At 47.0% G+C, this 20,966-nt stretch overlaps 38 non-coding genes across 38 annotated transcripts; all 38 read left to right on the forward strand.

Annotated features, from left to right (window-relative positions):
• Positions 1-834: 834 nt before the first annotated feature.
• LOC141024542 (5S ribosomal RNA) lies at positions 835-953 on the forward strand. Its single transcript, XR_012186140.1, has one exon. It is a non-coding gene; the product is annotated as a 5S ribosomal RNA (ribosomal RNA).
• Positions 954-1,325: 372 nt separating this feature from the next.
• On the forward strand, positions 1,326-1,444 carry LOC141024256 (5S ribosomal RNA). The gene has a single exon (XR_012185854.1). It is a non-coding gene; the product is annotated as a 5S ribosomal RNA (ribosomal RNA).
• Positions 1,445-2,283: 839 nt separating this feature from the next.
• On the forward strand, positions 2,284-2,401 carry LOC141024369 (5S ribosomal RNA). The gene has a single exon (XR_012185966.1). It is a non-coding gene; the product is annotated as a 5S ribosomal RNA (ribosomal RNA).
• Positions 2,402-2,774: 373 nt separating this feature from the next.
• LOC141023640 (5S ribosomal RNA) lies at positions 2,775-2,893 on the forward strand. The gene has a single exon (XR_012185240.1). It is a non-coding gene; the product is annotated as a 5S ribosomal RNA (ribosomal RNA).
• A 373-nt stretch (positions 2,894-3,266) lies between these two features.
• On the forward strand, positions 3,267-3,385 carry LOC141024016 (5S ribosomal RNA). Its single transcript, XR_012185614.1, has one exon. It is a non-coding gene; the product is annotated as a 5S ribosomal RNA (ribosomal RNA).
• Positions 3,386-3,754: 369 nt separating this feature from the next.
• Positions 3,755-3,873, forward strand: LOC141023711 (5S ribosomal RNA). Its single transcript, XR_012185310.1, has one exon. It is a non-coding gene; the product is annotated as a 5S ribosomal RNA (ribosomal RNA).
• Positions 3,874-4,245: 372 nt separating this feature from the next.
• LOC141024257 (5S ribosomal RNA) lies at positions 4,246-4,364 on the forward strand. Its single transcript, XR_012185855.1, has one exon. It is a non-coding gene; the product is annotated as a 5S ribosomal RNA (ribosomal RNA).
• An 839-nt stretch (positions 4,365-5,203) lies between these two features.
• Positions 5,204-5,321, forward strand: LOC141024326 (5S ribosomal RNA). The gene has a single exon (XR_012185923.1). It is a non-coding gene; the product is annotated as a 5S ribosomal RNA (ribosomal RNA).
• Positions 5,322-5,693: 372 nt separating this feature from the next.
• On the forward strand, positions 5,694-5,812 carry LOC141023901 (5S ribosomal RNA). Its single transcript, XR_012185499.1, has one exon. It is a non-coding gene; the product is annotated as a 5S ribosomal RNA (ribosomal RNA).
• Positions 5,813-6,182: 370 nt separating this feature from the next.
• Positions 6,183-6,301, forward strand: LOC141024247 (5S ribosomal RNA). The gene has a single exon (XR_012185845.1). It is a non-coding gene; the product is annotated as a 5S ribosomal RNA (ribosomal RNA).
• Positions 6,302-6,673: 372 nt separating this feature from the next.
• On the forward strand, positions 6,674-6,792 carry LOC141024258 (5S ribosomal RNA). The gene has a single exon (XR_012185856.1). It is a non-coding gene; the product is annotated as a 5S ribosomal RNA (ribosomal RNA).
• An 839-nt stretch (positions 6,793-7,631) lies between these two features.
• On the forward strand, positions 7,632-7,749 carry LOC141024220 (5S ribosomal RNA). The gene has a single exon (XR_012185818.1). It is a non-coding gene; the product is annotated as a 5S ribosomal RNA (ribosomal RNA).
• Positions 7,750-8,122: 373 nt separating this feature from the next.
• LOC141023642 (5S ribosomal RNA) lies at positions 8,123-8,241 on the forward strand. Its single transcript, XR_012185242.1, has one exon. It is a non-coding gene; the product is annotated as a 5S ribosomal RNA (ribosomal RNA).
• A 372-nt stretch (positions 8,242-8,613) lies between these two features.
• On the forward strand, positions 8,614-8,732 carry LOC141023723 (5S ribosomal RNA). The gene has a single exon (XR_012185321.1). It is a non-coding gene; the product is annotated as a 5S ribosomal RNA (ribosomal RNA).
• Positions 8,733-9,103: 371 nt separating this feature from the next.
• LOC141023643 (5S ribosomal RNA) lies at positions 9,104-9,222 on the forward strand. Its single transcript, XR_012185243.1, has one exon. It is a non-coding gene; the product is annotated as a 5S ribosomal RNA (ribosomal RNA).
• A 370-nt stretch (positions 9,223-9,592) lies between these two features.
• On the forward strand, positions 9,593-9,711 carry LOC141024949 (5S ribosomal RNA). The gene has a single exon (XR_012186446.1). It is a non-coding gene; the product is annotated as a 5S ribosomal RNA (ribosomal RNA).
• Positions 9,712-10,076: 365 nt separating this feature from the next.
• Positions 10,077-10,195, forward strand: LOC141023524 (5S ribosomal RNA). Its single transcript, XR_012185124.1, has one exon. It is a non-coding gene; the product is annotated as a 5S ribosomal RNA (ribosomal RNA).
• Positions 10,196-10,557: 362 nt separating this feature from the next.
• On the forward strand, positions 10,558-10,676 carry LOC141023911 (5S ribosomal RNA). The gene has a single exon (XR_012185509.1). It is a non-coding gene; the product is annotated as a 5S ribosomal RNA (ribosomal RNA).
• A 371-nt stretch (positions 10,677-11,047) lies between these two features.
• On the forward strand, positions 11,048-11,166 carry LOC141023644 (5S ribosomal RNA). The gene has a single exon (XR_012185244.1). It is a non-coding gene; the product is annotated as a 5S ribosomal RNA (ribosomal RNA).
• Positions 11,167-11,537: 371 nt separating this feature from the next.
• LOC141023993 (5S ribosomal RNA) lies at positions 11,538-11,656 on the forward strand. Its single transcript, XR_012185591.1, has one exon. It is a non-coding gene; the product is annotated as a 5S ribosomal RNA (ribosomal RNA).
• A 370-nt stretch (positions 11,657-12,026) lies between these two features.
• On the forward strand, positions 12,027-12,145 carry LOC141023781 (5S ribosomal RNA). Its single transcript, XR_012185379.1, has one exon. It is a non-coding gene; the product is annotated as a 5S ribosomal RNA (ribosomal RNA).
• A 373-nt stretch (positions 12,146-12,518) lies between these two features.
• LOC141024974 (5S ribosomal RNA) lies at positions 12,519-12,637 on the forward strand. Its single transcript, XR_012186472.1, has one exon. It is a non-coding gene; the product is annotated as a 5S ribosomal RNA (ribosomal RNA).
• Positions 12,638-13,009: 372 nt separating this feature from the next.
• On the forward strand, positions 13,010-13,128 carry LOC141025089 (5S ribosomal RNA). The gene has a single exon (XR_012186586.1). It is a non-coding gene; the product is annotated as a 5S ribosomal RNA (ribosomal RNA).
• Positions 13,129-13,501: 373 nt separating this feature from the next.
• LOC141023655 (5S ribosomal RNA) lies at positions 13,502-13,620 on the forward strand. Its single transcript, XR_012185255.1, has one exon. It is a non-coding gene; the product is annotated as a 5S ribosomal RNA (ribosomal RNA).
• A 370-nt stretch (positions 13,621-13,990) lies between these two features.
• LOC141024960 (5S ribosomal RNA) lies at positions 13,991-14,109 on the forward strand. Its single transcript, XR_012186458.1, has one exon. It is a non-coding gene; the product is annotated as a 5S ribosomal RNA (ribosomal RNA).
• A 370-nt stretch (positions 14,110-14,479) lies between these two features.
• LOC141024971 (5S ribosomal RNA) lies at positions 14,480-14,598 on the forward strand. The gene has a single exon (XR_012186469.1). It is a non-coding gene; the product is annotated as a 5S ribosomal RNA (ribosomal RNA).
• Positions 14,599-14,963: 365 nt separating this feature from the next.
• LOC141023526 (5S ribosomal RNA) lies at positions 14,964-15,082 on the forward strand. The gene has a single exon (XR_012185126.1). It is a non-coding gene; the product is annotated as a 5S ribosomal RNA (ribosomal RNA).
• A 362-nt stretch (positions 15,083-15,444) lies between these two features.
• On the forward strand, positions 15,445-15,563 carry LOC141023922 (5S ribosomal RNA). The gene has a single exon (XR_012185520.1). It is a non-coding gene; the product is annotated as a 5S ribosomal RNA (ribosomal RNA).
• A 371-nt stretch (positions 15,564-15,934) lies between these two features.
• On the forward strand, positions 15,935-16,053 carry LOC141023645 (5S ribosomal RNA). The gene has a single exon (XR_012185245.1). It is a non-coding gene; the product is annotated as a 5S ribosomal RNA (ribosomal RNA).
• Positions 16,054-16,424: 371 nt separating this feature from the next.
• LOC141023994 (5S ribosomal RNA) lies at positions 16,425-16,543 on the forward strand. Its single transcript, XR_012185592.1, has one exon. It is a non-coding gene; the product is annotated as a 5S ribosomal RNA (ribosomal RNA).
• A 370-nt stretch (positions 16,544-16,913) lies between these two features.
• LOC141023646 (5S ribosomal RNA) lies at positions 16,914-17,032 on the forward strand. The gene has a single exon (XR_012185246.1). It is a non-coding gene; the product is annotated as a 5S ribosomal RNA (ribosomal RNA).
• A 373-nt stretch (positions 17,033-17,405) lies between these two features.
• Positions 17,406-17,524, forward strand: LOC141024975 (5S ribosomal RNA). Its single transcript, XR_012186473.1, has one exon. It is a non-coding gene; the product is annotated as a 5S ribosomal RNA (ribosomal RNA).
• Positions 17,525-17,896: 372 nt separating this feature from the next.
• LOC141025197 (5S ribosomal RNA) lies at positions 17,897-18,015 on the forward strand. Its single transcript, XR_012186695.1, has one exon. It is a non-coding gene; the product is annotated as a 5S ribosomal RNA (ribosomal RNA).
• A 372-nt stretch (positions 18,016-18,387) lies between these two features.
• LOC141023656 (5S ribosomal RNA) lies at positions 18,388-18,506 on the forward strand. The gene has a single exon (XR_012185256.1). It is a non-coding gene; the product is annotated as a 5S ribosomal RNA (ribosomal RNA).
• A 373-nt stretch (positions 18,507-18,879) lies between these two features.
• On the forward strand, positions 18,880-18,998 carry LOC141024028 (5S ribosomal RNA). The gene has a single exon (XR_012185626.1). It is a non-coding gene; the product is annotated as a 5S ribosomal RNA (ribosomal RNA).
• Positions 18,999-19,530: 532 nt separating this feature from the next.
• On the forward strand, positions 19,531-19,649 carry LOC141024029 (5S ribosomal RNA). The gene has a single exon (XR_012185627.1). It is a non-coding gene; the product is annotated as a 5S ribosomal RNA (ribosomal RNA).
• Positions 19,650-20,019: 370 nt separating this feature from the next.
• On the forward strand, positions 20,020-20,138 carry LOC141024959 (5S ribosomal RNA). Its single transcript, XR_012186457.1, has one exon. It is a non-coding gene; the product is annotated as a 5S ribosomal RNA (ribosomal RNA).
• Positions 20,139-20,504: 366 nt separating this feature from the next.
• LOC141023621 (5S ribosomal RNA) lies at positions 20,505-20,623 on the forward strand. Its single transcript, XR_012185221.1, has one exon. It is a non-coding gene; the product is annotated as a 5S ribosomal RNA (ribosomal RNA).
• Positions 20,624-20,966: the final 343 nt, after the last annotated feature.

Genomic DNA, 20,966 nt, shown 5'->3' on the forward strand with positions numbered 1-20,966 from the left:
TTTTTAATTATTTTTTGCGCCTCATGACAAATATATCACATGTGCGCGATATATATTAACCCCGTTATATTATTTTTGACATTTGCGATATGTTTTAGCTCGCTGCTCATTGGTCACGCGTCTAGAGGCGGCTTTGTGGCGCGAGGAGCGCGTTCTGAAAGGTGTAAAAATACGTGTTGCCGGGGTATAGAGGGAGGGGTGAAACCGCGGTAAACTCGTCTCCGTGTTTGAGGGGGGGGGTAAGTAGTATATATAGGGCATTATCCATTATTAGGCAACGGTTGTAATGGTAGTAAGAATGACAATCATCTTTGCAGTGGACCTGGGAGTGGCAAGCATAAGGGACGAAGGCGGGGGTAACATGTTGGATGCGATCATACCAGCACTAAAGCACCGGATCCCAGCTTGGGCGAGGGTAGTACTAGGATGGGTGACCTCCTGGGAAGTCCTCGTGTTGCATTCCCTTTTTAATTATTGTTGGCGCCTCATGACAAACATGTCACATGTGCGCGATATATATTAACCCCGTTATATTATTTTTGACATTTGCGATATGTTTTAGCTCGCTGCTCATTGGTCACGCGTCTAGAGGTGGCTTTGTGGCGCGAGGAGCGCGTTCTGAAAGGGGTAAAAAAATACGTGTTGCTGTGGTATAGAGGGAGGGGTGGAAACCGTGGTAAACTCGTCTCCGTGTTTGAGGGGGGGGAGTAAGTAGTATATATAGGGCATTATCCATTATTAGGCAACGGTTGTAATGGTAGTAAGAATGACAATCATCTTTGCAGTGGACCTGGGAGTCGCAAGCATAAGGCACGAAGGCGGGGGTAACATGTTGGATGCGATCATACCAGCACTAAAGCATCGGATCCCATCAGAACTCAAAAGTTAAGCGTGCTTGGGCGAGACTAGTACTAGGATCGGTGACCTCCTGGGAAGTCCTGGTGTTGCATTCTCTTTTTAATTATTTTTTGCGCCTCATGACAAACATATCACATGTGCGCGATATATATTAAACCCGTTATATTATTTTTGACATTTGCGATATGTTTTAGCTCGCTGCTCATTGGTCACGCGTCTAGAGGCGGCTTTGTGGCGCGAGGAGCGCGTTCTGAAAGGGGTAAAAAAATACGTGTTGCTGCGGTATAGAGGGAGGGGTGGAAACCGTGGTAAACTCGTCTCCGTGTTTGAGGGGGGGGGAGTAAGTAGTATATATAGGGCATTATCCATTATTAGGCAACGGTTGTAATGGTAGTAAGACTGACAATCATCTTTGCAGTGGACCTGGGAGTGGCAAGCATAAGGGACGAAGGCGGAGGTAACATGTTGGATGCGATCATACCAGCACTAAAGCATCGGATCCCATCAGAACTTCGACGTTAAGCGTGCTTGGGCGAGAGTAGTACTTGGATGGGTGACCTCCTGGGAAGTCCTCGTGCTGCATTCCCTTTTTAATTATTTTTTGCGCCTCATGACAAACATATCACATGTGCGCGATATATATTAACCCCGTTATTTTATTTTTGACATTTGCGATATGTTTTAGCTCGCTGCTCATTGGTCACGCGTCTAGAGGCGGCTTTGTGGCGCGACGAGCGCGTTCTGAAAGGGGTAAAAAAATACGTGTTGCTGGGGTATAGAGGGAGGGGTGGAAACCGTGGTAAACTCGTCTCCGTGTTTGAGGGGGGGGGGTAAGTAGTATATATAGGGCATTATCCATTATTAGGCAACGGTTGTAATGGTAGTAAGAATGACAATCATCTTTGTAGTGGACCTGGGAGTGGCAAGCATAAGGGACGAAGGCGGGGGTAACATGTTGGATGCGATCATACCAGCACTAAAGCACCGGATCCCAGCTTGGGCGAGGGTAGTACTAGGATGGGTGACCTCCTGGGAAGTCCTCGTGTTGCATTCCCTTTTTAATTATTTTTGGCGCCTCATGACAAACATGTCACATGTGCGCGATATATATTAACCCCGTTATATTATTTTTGACATTTGCGATATGTTTTAGCTCGCTGCTCATTGGTCACGCGTCTAGAGGTGGCTTTGTGGCGCGAGGAGCGCGTTCTGAAAGGGGTAAAAAAATACGTGTTGCTGCGGTATAGAGGGAGGGGTGGAAACCGTGGTAAAGTCGTCTCCGTGTTTGAGGGGGGGGAGTAAGTAGTATATATAGGGCATTATCCATTATTAGGCAACGGTTGTAATGGTAGTAAGAATGACAATCATCTTTGCAGTGGACCTGGGAGTCGCAAGCATAAGGGACGAAGGCGGGGGTAACATGTTGGATGCGATCATACCAGCACTAAAGCATCGGATCCCATCAGAACTCCAAAGTTAAGCGTGCTTGGCGAGAGTAGTACTAGGATGGGTGACCTCCTGGGAAGTCCTCGTGTTGCATTCCCTTTTTAATTATTTTTTGTGCCTCATGACAAACATATCACATGTGCGCGATATATATTAACCCCGTTATATTCTTTTTGACATTTGCGATATGTTTTAGCTCGCTGCTCATTGGTCACGCGTCTAGAGGCGGCTTTGTAGCGCGAGGAGCGCGTTCTGAAAGGGGTAAAAAAATACGTGTTGCTGCGGTATAGAGGGGGGGTGGAAACCGTGGTAAACTCGTCTCCGTGTTTGAGGGGGGGGGGGAGTAAGTAGTATATATAGGGCATTATCCATTATTAGGCAACGGTTGTAATGGTAGTAAGAATGACAATCATCTTTGTAGTGGACCTGGGAGTGGCAAGCATAAGGGACGAAGGCGGGGGTAACATGTTGGATGCGATCATACCAGCACTAAAGCACCGGATCCCATCAGAACTCCGAAGTTAAGCGTGCTTGGGCGAGAGTAGTACTAGGATCGGTGACCTCCTGGGAAGTCCTCGTGTTGCATTCCCTTTTTAATTATTTTTTGCGCCTCATGACAAACATATCACATGTGCGCGATATATATTAACCCCGTTATATTATTTTTGACATTTGCGATATGTTTTAGCTCGCTGCTCATTGGTCACGCGTCTAGAGGCGGCTTTCTGGCGCGAGGAGCGCGTTCTGAAAGGGGTAAAAAAATACGTGTTGCTGCGGTATAGAGGGAGGGGTGGAAACCGTGGTAACCTCGTCTCCGTGTTTGAGGGGGGGGGGAGTAAGTAGTATATATAGGGCATTATCCATTATTAGGCAACGGTTGTAATGGTAGTAAGAATGACAATCATCTTTGTAGTGGACCTGGGAGTGGCAAGCATAAGGGACGAAGGCGGGGGTAACATGTTGGATGCGATCATACCAGCACTAAAGCATCGGATCCCATCAGAACTTCGAAGATAAGCGTGCTTGGGCGAGAGTAGTACTTGGATGGGTGACCTCCTGGGAAGTCCTCGTGTTGCATTCCCTTTTTAATTATTTTTTGCGCCTCATGACAAACATATCACATGTGCGCGATATATATTAACCCCGTTATATTAGTTTTGACATTTGCGATATGTTTTAGTCGCTGCTCATTGGTCACGCGTCTAGAGGCGGCTTTGTGGCGCGAGGAGCGCGTTCTGAAAGGGGTAAAAAAATACGTGTTGCTGCGGTATAGAGGGAGGGGTGGAAACCGTGGTAAACTCGTCTCCGTGTTTGAGGGGGGGTGTAAGTAGTATATATAGGGCATTATCCATTATTAGGCAACGGTTGTAATGGTAGTAAGAATGACAATCATCTTTGCAGTGGACCTGGGAGTGGCAAGCATAAGGGACGAAGGCGGCGGTAACATGTTGGATGCGATCATACCAGCACTAAAGCACCGGATCCCATCAGAACTCCGAAGTTAAGCGTGCTTGGGCGAGAGTAGTACTAGGATCGGTGACCTCCTGGGAAGTCCTCGTGTTGCATTCTCTTTTTAATTATTTTTTGCGCCTCATGACAAACATATCACATGTGCGCGATATATATTAAACCCGTTATATTATTTTTGACATTTGCGATATGTTTTAGCTCGCTGCTCATTGGTCACGCGTCTAGAGGCGGCTTTGTGGCGCGAGGAGCGCGTTCTGAAAGGGGTAAAAAAATACGTGTTGCTGCGGTATAGAGGGAGGGGTGGAAACCGTGGTAAACTCGTCTCCGTGTTTGAGGGGGGGGGAGTAAGTAGTATATATAGGGCATTATCCATTATTAGGCAACGGTTGTAATGGTAGTAAGAATGACAATCATCTTTGCAGTGGACCTGGGAGTGGCAAGCATAAGGGACGAAGGCGGAGGTAACATGTTGGATGCGATCATACCAGCACTAAAGCATCGGATCCCATCAGAACTTCGACGTTAAGCGTGCTTGGGCGAGAGTAGTACTTGGATGGGTGACCTCCTGGGAAGTCCTCGTGCTGCATTCCCTTTTTAATTATTTTTTGCGCCTCATGACAAACATATCACATGTGCGCGATATATATTAACCCCGTTATTTTATTTTTGACATTTGCGATATGTTTTAGCTCGCTGCTCATTGGTCACGCGTCTAGAGGCGGCTTTGTGGCGCGACGAGCGCGTTCTGAAAGGGGTAAAAAAATACGTGTTGCTGGGGTATAGAGGGAGGGGTGGAAACCGTGGTAAACTCGTCTCCGTGTTTGAGGGGGGGGGGTAAGTAGTATATATAGGGCATTATCCATTATTAGGCAACGGTTGTAATGGTAGTAAGAATGACAATCATCTTTGTAGTGGACCTGGGAGTGGCAAGCATAAGGGACGATGGCGGGGGTAACATGTTGGATGCGATCATACCAGCACTAAAGCACCGGATCCCAGCTTGGGCGAGGGTAGTACTAGGATGGGTGACCTCCTGGGAAGTCCTCGTGTTGCATTCCCTTTTTAATTATTTTTGGCGCCTCATGACAAACATGTCACATGTGCGCGATATATATTAACCCCGTTATATTATTTTTGACATTTGCGATATGTTTTAGCTCGCTGCTCATTGGTCACGCGTCTAGAGGTGGCTTTGTGGCGCGAGGAGCGCGTTCTGAAAGGGGTAAAAAAATACGTGTTGCTGCGGTATAGAGGGAGGGGTGGAAACCGTGGTAAAGTCGTCTCCGTGTTTGAGGGGGGGGAGTAAGTAGTATATATAGGGCATTATCCATTATTAGGCAACGGTTGTAATGGTAGTAAGAATGACAATCATCTTTGCAGTGGACCTGGGAGTCGCAAGCATAAGGGACGAAGGCGGGGGTAACATGTTGGATGCGATAATACCAGCACTAAAGCATCGGATCCCATCAGAACTCCGAAGTTAAGCGTGCTTGGCGAGAGTAGTACTAGGATGGGTGACCTCCTGGGAAGTCCTCGTGTTGCATTCCCTTTTTAATTATTTTTTGTGCCTCATGACAAACATATCACATGTGCGCGATATATTTTAACCCCGTTATATTCTTTTTGACATTTGCGATATGTTTTAGCTCGCTGCTCATTGGTCACGCGTCTAGAGGCGGCTTTGTAGCGCGAGGAGCGCGTTCTGAAAGGGGTAAAAAAATACGTGTTGCTGCGGTATAGAGGGGGGGGGTGGAAACCGTGGTAAACTCGTCTCCGTGTTTGAGGGGGGGGAGTAAGTAGTATATATAGGGCATTATCCATTATTAGGCAACGGTTGTAATGGTAGTAAGAATGACAATCATCTTTGTAGTGGACCTGGGAGTGGCAAGCATAAGGGACGAAGGCGGGGGTAACATGTTGGATGCGATCATACCAGCACTAAAGCACCGGATCCCATCAGAACTCCGAAGTTAAGCGTGCTTGGGCGAGAGTAGTACTTGGATGGGTGACCTCCTGGGAAGTCCTCGTGTTGCATTCCCTTTTTAATTATTTTTTGCGCCTCATGACAAACATATCACATGTGCGCGATATATATTAACCCCGTTATATTAGTTTTGACATTTGCGATATGTTTTAGCTCGCTGCTCATTGGTCACGCGTCTAGAGGCGGCTTTGTGGCGCGAGGAGCGCGTTCTGAAAGGGGTAAAAAAATACGTGTTGCTGCGGTATAGAGGGAGGGGTGGAAACCGTGGTAAACTCGTCTCCGTGTTTGAGGGGGGGTGTAAGTAGTATATATAGGGCATTATCCATTATTAGGCAACGGTTGTAATGGTAGTAAGAATGACAATCATCTTTGCAGTGGACCTGGGAGTGGCAAGCATAAGGGACGAAGGCGGCGGTAACATGTTGGATGCGATCATACCAGCACTAAAGCACCGGATCCCATCAGAACTCCGAAGTTAAGCGTGCTTGGGCGAGAGTAGTACTAGGATCGGTGAGCTCCTGGGAAGTCCTCGTGTTGCATTCTCTTTTTAATTATTTTTTGCGCCTCATGACAAACATATCACATGTGCGCGATATATATTAAACCCGTTATATTATTTTTGACATTTGCGATATGTTTTAGCTCGCTGCTCATTGGTCACGCGTCTAGAGGCGGCTTTGTGGCGCGAGGAGCGCGTTCTGAAAGGGGTAAAAAAATACGTGTTGCTGCGGTATAGAGGGAGGGGTGGAAACCGTGGTAAACTCGTCTCCGTGTTTGAGGGGGGGGGAGTAAGTAGTATATATAGGGCATTATCCATTATTAGGCAACGGTTGTAATGGTAGTAAGAATGACAATCATCTTTGCAGTGGACCTGGGAGTGGCAAGCATAAGGGACGAAGGCGGAGGTAACATGTTGGATGCGATCATACCAGCACTAAAGCATCGGATCCCATCAGAACTTCGACGTTAAGCGTGCTTGGGCGAGAGTAGTACTTGGATGGGTGACCTCCTGGGAAGTCCTCGTGCTGCATTCCCTTTTTAATTATTTTTTGCGCCTCATGACAAACATATCACATGTGCGCGATATATATTAACCCCGTTATTTTATTTTTGACATTTGCGATATGTTTTAGCTCGCTGCTCATTGGTCACGCGTCTAGAGGCGGCTTTGTGGCGCGACGAGCGCGTTCTGAAAGGGGTAAAAAAATACGTGTTGCTGGGGTATAGAGGGAGGGGTGGAAACCGTGGTAAACTCGTCTCCGTGTTTGAGGGGGGGGGTAAGTAGTATATATAGGGCATTATCCATTATTAGGCAACGGTTGTAATGGTAGTAAGAATGACAATCATCTTTGTAGTGGACCTGGGAGTGGCAAGCATAAGGGACGAAGGCGGGGGTAACATGTTGGATGCGATCATACCAGCACTAAAGCACCGGATCCCAGCTTGGGCGAGGGTAGTACTAGGATGGGTGACCTCCTGGGAAGTCCTCGTGTTGCATTCCCTTTTTAATTATTTTTGGCGCCTCATGACAAACATGTCACATGTGCGCGATATATATTAACCCCGTTATATTATTTTTGACATTTGCGATATGTTTTAGCTCGCTGCTCATTGGTCACGCGTCTAGAGGTGGCTTTGTGGCGCGAGGAGCGCGTTCTGAAAGGGGTAAAAAAATACGTGTTGCTGCGGTATAGAGGGAGGGGTGGAAACCGTGGTAAAGTCGTCTCCGTGTTTGAGGGGGGGGGAGTAAGTAGTATATATAGGGCATTATCCATTATTAGGCAACGGTTGTAATGGTAGTAAGAATGACAATCATCTTTGCAGTGGACCTGGGAGTCGCAAGCATAAGGGACGAAGGCGGGGGTAACATGTTGGATGCGATCATACCAGCACTAAAGCATCGGATCCCATCAGAACTCCGAAGTTAAGCGTGCTTGGCGAGAGTAGTACTAGGATGGGTGACCTCCTGGGAAGTCCTCGTGTTGCATTCCCTTTTTAATTATTTTTTGTGCCTCATGACAAACATATCACATGTGCGCGATATATATTAACCCCGTTATATTCTTTTTGACATTTGCGATATGTTTTAGCTCGCTGCTCATTGGTCACGCGTCTAGAGGCGGCTTTGTAGCGCGAGGAGCGCGTTCTGAAAGGGGTAAAAAAATACGTGTTGCTGCGGTATAGAGGGGGGGGGGTGGAAACCGTGGTAAACTCGTCTCCGTGTTTGAGGGGGGGGAGTAAGTAGTATATATAGGGCATTATCCATTATTAGGCAACGGTTGTAATGGTAGTAAGAATGACAATCATCTTTGTAGTGGACCTGGGAGTGGCAAGCATAAGGGACGAAGGCGGGGGTAACATGTTGGATGCGATCATACCAGCACTAAAGCACCGGATCCCATCAGAACTCCGAAGTTAAGCGTGCTTGGGCGAGAGTAGTACTAGGATCGGTGACCTCCTGGGAAGTCCTCGTGTTGCATTCCCTTTTTAATTATTTTTTGCGCCTCATGACAAACATATCACATGTGCGCGATATATATTAACCCCGTTATATTATTTTTGACATTTGCGATATGTTTTAGCTCGCTGCTCATTGGTCACGCGTCTAGAGGCGGCTTTCTGGCGCGAGGAGCGCGTTCTGAAAGGGGTAAAAAAATACGTGTTGCTGCGGTATAGAGGGAGGGGTGGAAACCGTGGTAACCTCGTCTCCGTGTTTGAGGGGGGGGGAGTAAGTAGTATATATAGGGCATTATCCATTATTAGGCAACGGTTGTAATGGTAGTAAGAATGACAATCATCTTTGCAGTGGACCTGGGAGTGGCAAGCATAAGGGACGAAGGCGGGGGTAACATGTTGGATGCGATCATACCAGCACTAAAGCATCGGATCCCATCAGAACTTCGAAGTTAAGCGTGCTTGGGCGAGAGTAGTACTTGGATGGGTGACCTCCTGGGAAGTCCTCGTGTTGCATTCCCTTTTTAATTATTTTTTGCGCCTCATGACAAACATATCACATGTGCGCGATATATATTAACCCCGTTATATTAGTTTTGACATTTGCGATATGTTTTAGCTCGCTGCTCATTGGTCACGCGTCTAGAGGCGGCTTTGTGGCGCGAGGAGCGCGTTCTGAAAGGGGTAAAAAAATACGTGTTGCTGCGGTATAGAGGGAGGGGTGGAAACCGTGGTAAACTCGTCTCCGTGTTTGAGGGGGGGGTGTAAGTAGTATATATAGGGCATTATCCATTATTAGGCAACGGTTGTAATGGTAGTAAGAATGACAATCATCTTTGCAGTGGACCTGGGAGTGGCAAGCATAAGGGACGAAGGCGGCGGTAACATGTTGGATGCGATCATACCAGCACTAAAGCACCGGATCCCATCAGAACTCCGAAGTTAAGCGTGCTTGGGCGAGAGTAGTACTAGGATCGGTGACCTCCTGGGAAGTCCTCGTGTTGCATTCCCTTTTTAATTATTTTTTGCGCCTCATGACAAACATATCACATGTGCGCGATATATATTAACCCCGTTATATTATTTTTGACTTTTGCGATATGTTTTAGCTCGCTGCTCATTGTTCACGCGTCTAGAGGCGGCTTTGTGGCGCGAGGAGCGCGTTCTGAAAGGGGTAAAAAAATACGTGTTACTGCGGTATAGAGGGAGAGGTGGAAACCGTGGTAAACTCGTCTCCGTGTTTGAGGGGGGGAGTAAGTAGTATATATAGGGCATTATCCATTATTAGGCAACGGTTGTAATGGTAGTAAGAATGACAATCATCTTTGAAGTGGACCTGGGAGTGGCAAGCATAAGGGACGAAGGCGGGGGTAACATGTTGGATGCGATCATACCAGCACTAAAGCACCGGATCCCATCAGAACTCCGAAGTTAAGCGTGCTTGGGCGAGAGTAGTACTAGGATGGGTGACCTCCTGGGAAGTCCTCGTGTTGCATTCCCTTTTTAATTATTTTTTGCGCCTCATGACAAACATATCACATGTGCGCGATATATATTAACCCCGTTATATTATTTTTGACATTTGCGATATGTTTTAGCTCATTGGTCACGCGTCTAGAGGCGTCTTTGTGGCGCGAGGAGCGCGTTCTGAAAGGGGTAAAAAAATACGTGTTGCTGCGGTATAGAGGGAGGGGTGGAAACCGTGGTAAACTCGTATCCGTGTTTGAGGGGGGGGGAGTAAGTAGTATATATAGGGCATTATCCATTATTAGGCAACGGTTGTAATGGTAGTAAGAATGACAATCATCTTTGAAGTGGACCTGGGAGTGGCAAGCATAAGGGACGAAGGCGGGGGTAACATGTTGGATGTGATCATACCAGCACTAAAGCACCTGATCCCATCAGAACTCCGAAGTTAAGCGTGCTTGGGCGAGGGTAGTACTAGGATGGGTGACCTCCTGGGAAGTCCTCGTGTTGCATTCCCTTTTTAATTATTTTTTGCGCCGCATGAGAAACAAATCACATGTGCGCGATATATATTAACCCCGTTATATTATTTTTGACTTTTGCGATATGTTTTAGCTCATTGGTCACGCGTCTAGAGGCGTCTTTGTGGCGCGAGGAGCGCGTTCTGAAAGGGGTAAAAAAATACGTGTTGCTGCGGTATAGAGGGAGGGGTGGAAACCGTGGTAAACTCGTCTCCGTGTTTGAGGGGGGAGTAAGTAGTATATATAGGGCATTATCCATTATTAGGCAACGGTTGTAATGGTAGTAAGAATGACAATCATCTTTGAAGTGGACCTGGGAGTGGCAAGCATAAGGGACGAAGGCGGGGGTAACATGTTGGATGTGATCATACCAGCACTAAAGCACCGGATCCCATCAGAACTCCGAAGTTAAGCGTGCTTGGGCGAGGGTAGTACTAGGATGGGTGACCTCCTGGGAAGTCCTCGTGTTGCATTCCCTTTTTAATTATTTTTTGCGCCTCATGACAAACATATCACATGTGCGCGATATATATTAACCCTGTTATATTATTTTTGACATTTGCGATATGTTTTAGCTCGCTGCTCATTGGTCACGCGTCTAGAGGCGGCTTTGTGGCGCGAGGAGCGCGTTCTGAAAGGGGTAAAAAAATACGTGTTGCTGCGGTATAGAGGGAGGGGTGGAAACCGTGGTAAACTCGTCTCCGTGTTTGAGGGGGGGGAGTAAGTAGTATATATAGGGCATTATCCATTATTAGGCAACGGTTGTAATGGTAGTAAGAATGACAATCATCTTTGTAGTGGACCTGGGAGTGGCAAGCATAAGGGACGAAGGCGGGGGTAACATGTTGGATGCGATCATACCAGCACTAAAGCACCGGATCCCATCAGAACTCCGAAGTTAAGCGTGCTTGGGCGAGAGTAGTACTAGGATCGGTGACCTCCTGGGAAGTCCTCGTGTTGCATTCCCTTTTTAATTATTTTTTGCGCCGCTTGACAAACATATCACATGTGCGCGATATATATTAACCCCGTTATATTATTTTTGACTTTTGCGATATGTTTTAGCTCGCTGCTCATTGGTCACGCGTCTAGAGGCGGCTTTCTGGCGCGAGGAGCGCGTTCTGAAAGGGGTAAAAAAATACGTGTTGTTGTGGTATAGAGGGAGGGGTGGAAACCGTGGTAAACTCGTCTCCGTGTTTGAGGGGGGGGAGTAAGTAGTATATATAGGGCATTATCCATTATTAGGCAACGGTTGTAATGGTAGTAAGAATGACAATCATCTTTGCAGTGGACCTGGGAGTGGCAAGCATAAGGGACGAAGGCGGGGGTAACATGTTGGATGCGATCATACCAGCACTAAAGCATCGGATCCCATCAGAACTTCGAAGTTAAGCGTGCTTGGGCGAGAGTAGTACTTGCATGGGTGACCTCCTGGGAAGTCCTCGTGTTGCATTCCCTTTTTAATTATTTTTTGCGCCTCATGACAAACATATCACATGTGCGCGATATATATTAACCCCGTTATATTATTTTTGACATTTGCGATATGTTTTAGCTCGCTGCTCATTGGTCACGCGTCTAGAGGCGGCTCTGTGGCGCGAGGAGCGCGTTCTGAAAGGGGTAAAAAAATACGTGTTGCTGCGGTATAGAGGGAGGGGTGGAAACCGTGGTAAACTCGTCTCCGTGTTTGAGGGGGGGAGTAACTAGTATATATAGGGCATTATCCATTATTAGGCAACGGTTGTAATGGTAGTAAGAATGACAATCATCTTTGTAGTGGACCTGGGAGTGGCAAGCATAAGGGACGAAGGCGGGGGTAACATGTTGGATGCGATCATACCAGCACTAAAGCACCGGATCCCATTAGAACTCCGAAGTTAAGCGTGCTTGGGCGAGAGTAGTACTAGGATCGGTGACCTCCTGGGAAGTCCTCGTGTTGCATTCCCTTTTTAATTATTTTTTGCGCCGCTTGACAAACATATCACATGTGCGCGATATATATTAACCCCGTTATATTATTTTTGACTTTTGCGATATGTTTTAGCTCGCTGCTCATTGGTCACGCGTCTAGAGGCGGCTTTCTGGCGCGAGGAGCGCGTTCTGAAAGGGGTAAAAAAATACGTGTTGCTGTGGTATAGAGGGAGGGGTGGAAACCGTGGTAAACTCGTCTCCGTGTTTGAGGGGGGGGGGAGTAAGTAGTATATATAGGGCATTATCCATTATTAGGCAACGGTTGTAATGGTAGTAAGAATGACAATCATCTTTGCAGTGGACCTGGGAGTGGCAAGCATAAGGGACGAAGGCGGGGTTAACAAGTTGGATGCGATCATACCAGCACTAAAGCATCGGATCCCATCAGAACTCCGAAGTTAAGCGTGCTTGGGCGAGAGTAGTACTAGGATGGGTGACCTCCTGGGAAGTCCTCGTGTTGCATTCCCTTTTTAATTATTTTTTGCGCCTCATGACAAACACATCACATGTGCGCGATATATATTAACCCCGTTATATTATTTTTGACATTTGCGATATGTTTTAGCTCGCTGCTCATTGGTCACGCGTCTAGAGGCGTCTTTGTGGCGCGAGGAGCGCGTTCTGAAAGAGGTAAAAAATACGTGTTGCTGCGGTATAGAGGGAGGGGTGGAAACCGTGGTAAACTCGTCTCCGTGTTTGAGGGGGGGGGGAGTAAGTAGTATATATAGGGCATTATCCATTATTAGGCAACGGTTGTAATGGTAGTAAGAATGACAATCATCTTTGAAGTGGACCTGGGAGTGGCAAGCATAAGGGACGAAGGCGGGGGTAACATGTTGGATGCGATCATACCAGCACTAAAGCACCGGATCCCATCAGAACTCCGAAGTTAAGCGTGCTTGGGCGAGGGTAGTACTAGGATGGGTGACCTCCTGGGAAGTCCTCGTGTTGCATTCCCTTTTTAATTATTTTTTGCGCCTCATGACAAACATATCACATGTGCGCGATATATATTAACCCTGTTATATTATTTTTGACATTTGCGATATGTTTTAGCTCGCTGCTCATTGGTCACGCGTCTAGAGGCGGCTTTGTGGCGCGAGGAGCGCGTTCTGAAAGGGGTAAAAAAATACGTGTTGCTGCGGTATAGAGGGAGGGGTGGAAACCGTGGTAAACTCGTCTCCGTGTTTGAGGGGGGGGGGAGTAAGTAGTATATATAGGGCATTATCCATTATTAGGCAACGGTTGTAATGGTAGTAAGAATGACAATCATCTTTGTAGTGGACCTGGGAGTGGCAAGCATAAGGGACGAAGGCGGGGGTAACATGTTGGATGCGATCATACCAGCACTAAAGCACCGGATCCCATCAGAACTTCGAAGTTAAGCGTGCTTGGGCGAGAGTAGTACTTGCATGGGTGACCTCCTGGGAAGTCCTCGTGTTGCATTCCCTTTTTAATTATTTTTTGCGCCTCATGACAAACATATCACATGTGCGCGATATATATTAACCCCGTTATATTATTTTTGACATTTGCGATATGTTTTAGCTCGCTGCTCATTGGTCACGCGTCTAGAGGCGGCTCTGTGGCGCGAGGAGCGCGTTCTGAAAGGGGTAAAAAAATACGTGTTGCTGCGGTATAGAGGGAGGGGTGGAAACCGTGGTAAACTCGTCTCCGTGTTTGAGGGGGGGAGTAACTAGTATATATAGGGCATTATCCATTATTAGGCAACGGTTGTAATGGTAGTAAGAATGACAATCATCTTTGTAGTGGACCTGGGAGTGGCAAGCATAAGGGACGAAGGCGGGGGTAACATGTTGGATGCGATCATACCAGCACTAAAGCACCGGATCCCATCAGAACTCCGAAGTTAAGCGTGCTTGGGCGAGAGTAGTACTAGGATGGGTGACCTCCTGGGAAGTCCTCGTGTTGCATTCCCTTTTTAATTATTTTTTGCGCCTCATGACAAACATATCACATGTGCGCGATATATATTAACCCTGTTATATTATTTTTGACATTTGCGATATGTTTTAGCTCGCTGCTCATTGTTCACGCGTCTAGAGGCGGCTTTGTGGCGCGAGGAGCGCGTTCTGAAAGGGGTAAAAAAATACGTGTTACTGCGGTATAGAGGGAGAGGTGGAAACCGTGGTAAACTCGTCTCCGTGTTTGAGGGGGGGAGTAAGTAGTATATATAGGGCATTATCCATTATTAGGCAACGGTTGTAATGGTAGTAAGAATGACAATCATCTTTGAAGTGGACCTGGGAGTGGCAAGCATAAGGGACGAAGGCGGGGGTAACATGTTGGATGCGATCATACCAGCACTAAAGCACCGGATCCCATCAGAACTCCGAAGTTAAGCGTGCTTGGGCGAGAGTAGTACTAGGATGGGTGACCTCCTGGGAAGTCCTCGTGTTGCATTCCCTTTTTAATTATTTTTTGCGCCTCATGACAAACATATCACATGTGCGCGATATATATTAACCCCGTTATATTATTTTTGACATTTGCGATATGTTTTAGCTCATTGGTCACGCGTCTAGAGGCGTCTTTGTGGCGCGAGGAGCGCGTTCTGAAAGGGGTAAAAAAATACGTGTTGCTGCGGTATAGAGGGAGGGGTGGAAACCGTGGTAAACTCGTATCCGTGTTTGAGGGGGGGGGAGTAAGTAGTATATATAGGGCATTATCCATTATTAGGCAACGGTTGTAATGGTAGTAAGAATGACAATCATCTTTGAAGTGGACCTGGGAGTGGCAAGCATAAGGGACGAAGGCGGGGGTAACATGTTGGATGTGATCATACCAGCACTAAAGCACCTGATCCCATCAGAACTCCGAAGTTAAGCGTGCTTGGGCGAGGGTAGTACTAGGATGGGTGACCTCCTGGGAAGTCCTCGTGTTGCATTCCCTTTTTAATTATTTTTTGCGCCGCATGAGAAACAAATCACATGTGCGCGATATATATTAACCCCGTTATATTATTTTTGACTTTTGCGATATGTTTTAGCTCATTGGTCACGCGTCTAGAGGCGTCTTTGTGGCGCGAGGAGCGCGTTCTGAAAGGGGTAAAAAAATACGTGTTGCTGCGGTATAGAGGGAGGGGTGGAAACCGTGGTAAACTCGTCTCCGTGTTTGAGGGGGGAGTAAGTAGTATATATAGGGCATTATCCATTATTAGGCAACGGTTGTAATGGTAGTAAGAATGACAATCATCTTTGAAGTGGACCTGGGAGTGGCAAGCATAAGGGACGAAGGCGGGGGTAACATGTTGGATGTGATCATACCAGCACTAAAGCACCGGATCCCATCAGAACTCCGAAGTTAAGCGTGCTTGGGCGAGGGTAGTACTAGGATGGGTGACCTCCTGGGAAGTCCTCGTGTTGCATTCCCTTTTTAATTATTTTTTGCGCCTCATGACAAACATATCACATGTGCGCGATATATATTAACCCTGTTATATTATTTTTGACATTTGCGATATGTTTTAGCTCGCTGCTCATTGGTCACGCGTCTAGAGGCGGCTTTGTGGCGCGAGGAGCGCGTTCTGAAAGGGGTAAAAAAATACGTGTTGCTGCGGTATAGAGGGAGGGGTGGAAACCGTGGTAAACTCGTCTCCGTGTTTGAGGGGGGGGAGTAAGTAGTATATATAGGGCATTATCCATTATTAGGCAACGGTTGTAATGGTAGTAAGAATGACAATCATCTTTGTAGTGGACCTGGGAGTGGCAAGCATAAGGGACGAAGGCGGGGGTAACATGTTGGATGCGATCATACCAGCACTAAAGCACCGGATCCCATCAGAACTCCGAAGTTAAGCGTGCTTGGGCGAGAGTAGTACTAGGATCGGTGACCTCCTGGGAAGTCCTCGTGTTGCATTCCCTTTTTAATTATTTTTTACGCCGCTTGACAAACATATCACATGTGCGCGATATATATTAACCCCGTTATATTATTTTTGACTTTTGCGATATGTTTTAGCTCGCTGCTCATTGGTCACGCGTCTAGAGGCGGCTTTCTGGCGCGAGGAGCGCGTTCTGAAAGGGGTAAAAAAATACGTGTTGTTGTGGTATAGAGGGAGGGGTGGAAACCGTGGTAAACTCGTCTCCGTGTTTGAGGGGGGGGAGTAAGTAGTATATATAGGGCATTATCCATTATTAGGCAACGGTTGTAATGGTAGTAAGAATGACAATCATCTTTGCAGTGGACCTGGGAGTGGCAAGCATAAGGGACGAAGGCGGGGGTAACATGTTGGATGCGATCATACCAGCACTAAAGCATCGGATCCCATCAGAACTTCGAAGTTAAGCGTGCTTGGGCGAGAGTAGTACTTGCATGGGTGACCTCCTGGGAAGTCCTCGTGTTGCATTCCCTTTTTAATTATTTTTTGCGCCTCATGACAAACATATCACATGTGCGCGATATATATTAACCCCGTTATATTATTTTTGACATTTGCGATATGTTTTAGCTCGCTGCTCATTGGTCACGCGTCTAGAGGCGGCTCTGTGGCGCGAGGAGCGCGTTCTGAAAGGGGTAAAAAAATACGTGTTGCTGCGGTATAGAGGGAGGGGTGGAAACCGTGGTAAACTCGTCTCCGTGTTTGAGGGGGGGAGTAACTAGTATATATAGGGCATTATCCATTATTAGGCAACGGTTGTAATGGTAGTAAGAATGACAATCATCTTTGTAGTGGACCTGGGAGTGGCAAGCATAAGGGACGAAGGCGGGGGTAACATGTTGGATGCGATCATACCAGCACTAAAGCACCGGATCCCATCAGAACTCCGAAGTTAAGCGTGCTTGGGCGAGAGTAGTACTAGGATCGGTGACCTCCTGGGAAGTCCTCGTGTTGCATTCCCTTTTTAATTATTTTTTGCGCCGCTTGACAAACATATCACATGTGCGCGATATATATTAACCCCGTTATATTATTTTTGACTTTTGCGATATGTTTTAGCTCGCTGCTCATTGGTCACGCGTCTAGAGGCGGCTTTCTGGCGCGAGGAGCGCGTTCTGAAAGGGGTAAAAAAATACGTGTTGCTGTGGTATAGAGGGAGGGGTGGAAACCGTGGTAAACTCGTCTCCGTGTTTGAGGGGGGGGGGAGTAAGTAGTATATATAGGGCATTATCCATTATTAGGCAACGGTTGTAATGGTAGTAAGAATGACAATCATCTTTGCAGTGGACCTGGGAGTGGCAAGCATAAGGGACGAAGGCGGGGTTAACAAGTTGGATGCGATCATACCAGCACTAAAGCATCGGATCCCATCAGAACTCCGAAGTTAAGCGTGCTTGGGCGAGAGTAGTACTAGGATGGGTGACCTCCTGGGAAGTCCTCGTGTTGCATTCCCTTTTTAATTATTTTTTGCGCCTCATGACAAACACATCACATGTGCGCGATATATATTAACCCCGTTATATTATTTTTGACATTTGCGATATGTTTTAGCTCGCTGCTCATTGGTCACGCGTCTAGAGGCGTCTTTGTGGCGCGAGGAGCGCGTTCTGAAAGAGGTAAAAAATACGTGTTGCTGCGGTATAGAGGGAGGGGTGGAAAGCGTGGTAAACTCGTCTCCGTGTTTGAGGGGGGGGGGAGTAAGTAGTATATATAGGGCATTATCCATTATTAGGCAACGGTTGTAATGGTAGTAAGAATGACAATCATCTTTGAAGTGGACCTGGGAGTGGCAAGCATAAGGGACGAAGGCGGGGGTAACATGTTGGATGCGATCATACCAGCACTAAAGCACCGGATCCCATCAGAACTCCGAAGTTAAGCGTGCTTGGGCGAGGGTAGTACTAGGATGGGTGACCTCCTGGGAAGTCCTCGTGTTGCATTCCCTTTTTAATTATTTTTTGCGCCTCATGACAAACATATCACATGTGCGCGATATATATTAACCCTGTTATATTATTTTTGACATTTGCGATATGTTTTAGCTCGCTGCTCATTGGTCACGCGTCTAGAGGCGGCTTTGTGGCGCGAGGAGCGCGTTCTGAAAGGGGTAAAAAAATACGTGTTGCTGCGGTATAGAGGGAGGGGTGGAAACCGTGGTAAACTCGTCTCCGTGTTTGAGGGGGGGGGAGTAAGTAGTATATATAGGGCATTATCCATTATTAGGCAACGGTTGTAATGGTAGTAAGAATGACAATCATCTTTGTAGTGGACCTGGGAGTGGCAAGCATAAGGGACGAAGGCGGGGGTAACATGTTGGATGCGATCATACCAGCACTAAAGCACCGGATCCCATCAGAACTTCGAAGTTAAGCGTGCTTGGGCGAGAGTAGTACTTGCATGGGTGACCTCCTGGGAAGTCCTCGTGTTGCATTCCCTTTTTAATTATTTTTTGCGCCTCATGACAAACATATCACATGTGCGCGATATATATTAAGCCCGTTATATTATTTTTGACATTTGCGATATGTTTTAGCTCGCTGCTCATTGGTCACGCGTCTAGAGGCGGCTTTGTGGCGCGAGGAGCGCGTTCTGCAAGGGGTAAAAAAATACGTGTTGCTGCGGTATAGAGGGAGGGGTGGAAACCGTGGTAAACTCGTCTCCGTGTTTGAGGGGGGGGGGAGTAAGTAGTATATATAGGGCATTATCCATTATTAGGCAACGGTTGTAATGGTAGTAAGAATGACAATCATCTTTGAAGTGGACCTGGGAGTGGCAAGCATAAGGGACGAAGGCGGGGGTAACATGTCGGATGCGATCATACCAGCACTAAAGCACCGGATCCCATCAGAACTCCGAAGATAAGCGTGCTTGGGCGAGAGTAGTACTAGGATGGTTGACCTCCTGGAAAATCCTCGTGTTGCATTCCCTTTTTAATTATTTTTTGCGCCTCCTGACAAACACATCGCATGTGCGCGATATATATTAACCCCGTTATATTATTTTTGACTTTTGCGATATGTTTTAGCTCGCTTGGGCGAGAGTAGTACTTGCATGGGTGACCTCCTGGGAAGTCCTCGTGTTGCATTCCCTTTTTAATTATTTTTTGCGCCTCATGACAAACATATCACATGTGCGCGATATATATTAAGCCCGTTATATTATTTTTGACATTTGCGATATGTTTTAGCTCGCTGCTCATTGGTCACGCGTCTAGAGGCGGCTTTGTGGCGCGAGGAGCGCGTTCTGCAAGGGGTAAAAAAATACGTGTTGCTGCGGTATAGAGGGAGGGGTGGAAACCGTGGTAAACTCGTCTCCGTGTTTGAGGGGGGGAGTAAGTAGTATATATAGGGCATTATCCATTATTAGGCAACGGTTGTAATGGTAGTAAGAATGACAATCATCTTTGAAGTGGACCTGGGAGTGGCAAGCATAAGGGACGAAGGCGGGGGTAACATGTCGGATGCGATCATACCAGCACTAAAGCACCGGATCCCATCAGAACTCCGAAGATAAGCGTGCTTGGGCGAGAGTAGTACTAGGATGGTTGACCTCCTGGAAAATCCTCGTGTTGCATTCCCTTTTTAATTATTTTTTGCGCCTCCTGACAAACATATCGCATGTGCGCGATATATATTAACCCCGTTATATTATTTTTGACTTTTGCGATATGTTTTAGCTCGCTGCTCATTGGTCACGCGTCTAGAGGCGGCTTTGTGGCGCGAGGAGCGCGTTCTGAAAGGGGTAAAAAATACGTGTTACTGCGGTATAGAGGGAGGGGTGGAAACCGTGGTAACTCGTCTCCGTGTTTGAGGGGGGGGGAGTAAGTAGTATAGATAGGGCATTATCCATTATTAGGCAACGGTTGTAATGGTAGTAAGAATGACAATCATCTTTGCAGTGGACCTGGGAGTGGCAAGCATAAGGGACGAAGGCGGGGGTAACATGTTGGATGCGATCATACCAGCACTAAAGCACCGGATCCCATCAGAACTCCGAAGTTAAGCGTGCTTGGGCGAGAGTAGTACTAGGATGGGTGACTTCCTGGGAAGTCCTCGTGTTGCATTCCCTTTTTAATTATTTTTTGCGCCTCATGACAAACATATCACATGTGCGCGATATATATTAACCCCGTTATATTATTTTTGACATTTGCGATATGTTTTGGCTCATTGGTCACGCGTCAAGAGGCGTCTTTGTGGCGCGAGGAGCGCGTTCTGAAAGGGGTAAAAAAATACGTGTTGCTGCGGTATAGAGGGAGGGGTGGAAACCGTGGTAAACTCGTATCCGTGTTTGAGGGGGGGGGGAGTAAGTAGTATATATAGGGCATTATCCATTATTAGGCAACGGTTGTAATGGTAGTAAGAATGACAATCATCTTTGAAGTGGACCTGGGAGTGGCAAGCATAAGGGACGAAGGCGGGGGTAACATGTTGGATGTGATCATACCAGCACTAAAGCACCGGATCCCATCAGAACTCCGAAGTTAAGCGTGCTTGGGCGAGGGTAGTACTAGGATGGGTGAGCTCCTGGGAAGTCCTCGTGTTGCATTCCCTTTTTAATTATTTTTTGCGCCGCATGAGAAACAAATCACATGTGCGCGATATATATTAACCCCGTTATATTATTTTTGACTTTTGCGATATGTTTTAGCTCATTGGTCACGCGTCTAGAGGCGTCTTTGTGGCGCGAGGAGCGCGTTCTGAAAGGGGTAAAAAAATACGTGTTGCTGCGGTATAGAGGGAGGGGTGGAAACCGTGGTAAACTCGTCTCCGTGTTTGAGGGGGGGAGTAAGTAGTATATATAGGGCATTATCCATTATTAGGCAACGGTTGTAATGGTAGTAAGAATGACAATCATCTTTGAAGTGGACCTGGGAGTGGCAAGCATAAGGGAC

The sequence above is a fragment of the Aegilops tauschii genome, chromosome 5 (assembly GCF_002575655.3).
Source record: "Aegilops tauschii subsp. strangulata cultivar AL8/78 chromosome 5, Aet v6.0, whole genome shotgun sequence".
Lineage (NCBI taxonomy): Eukaryota > Viridiplantae > Streptophyta > Magnoliopsida > Poales > Poaceae > Aegilops > Aegilops tauschii.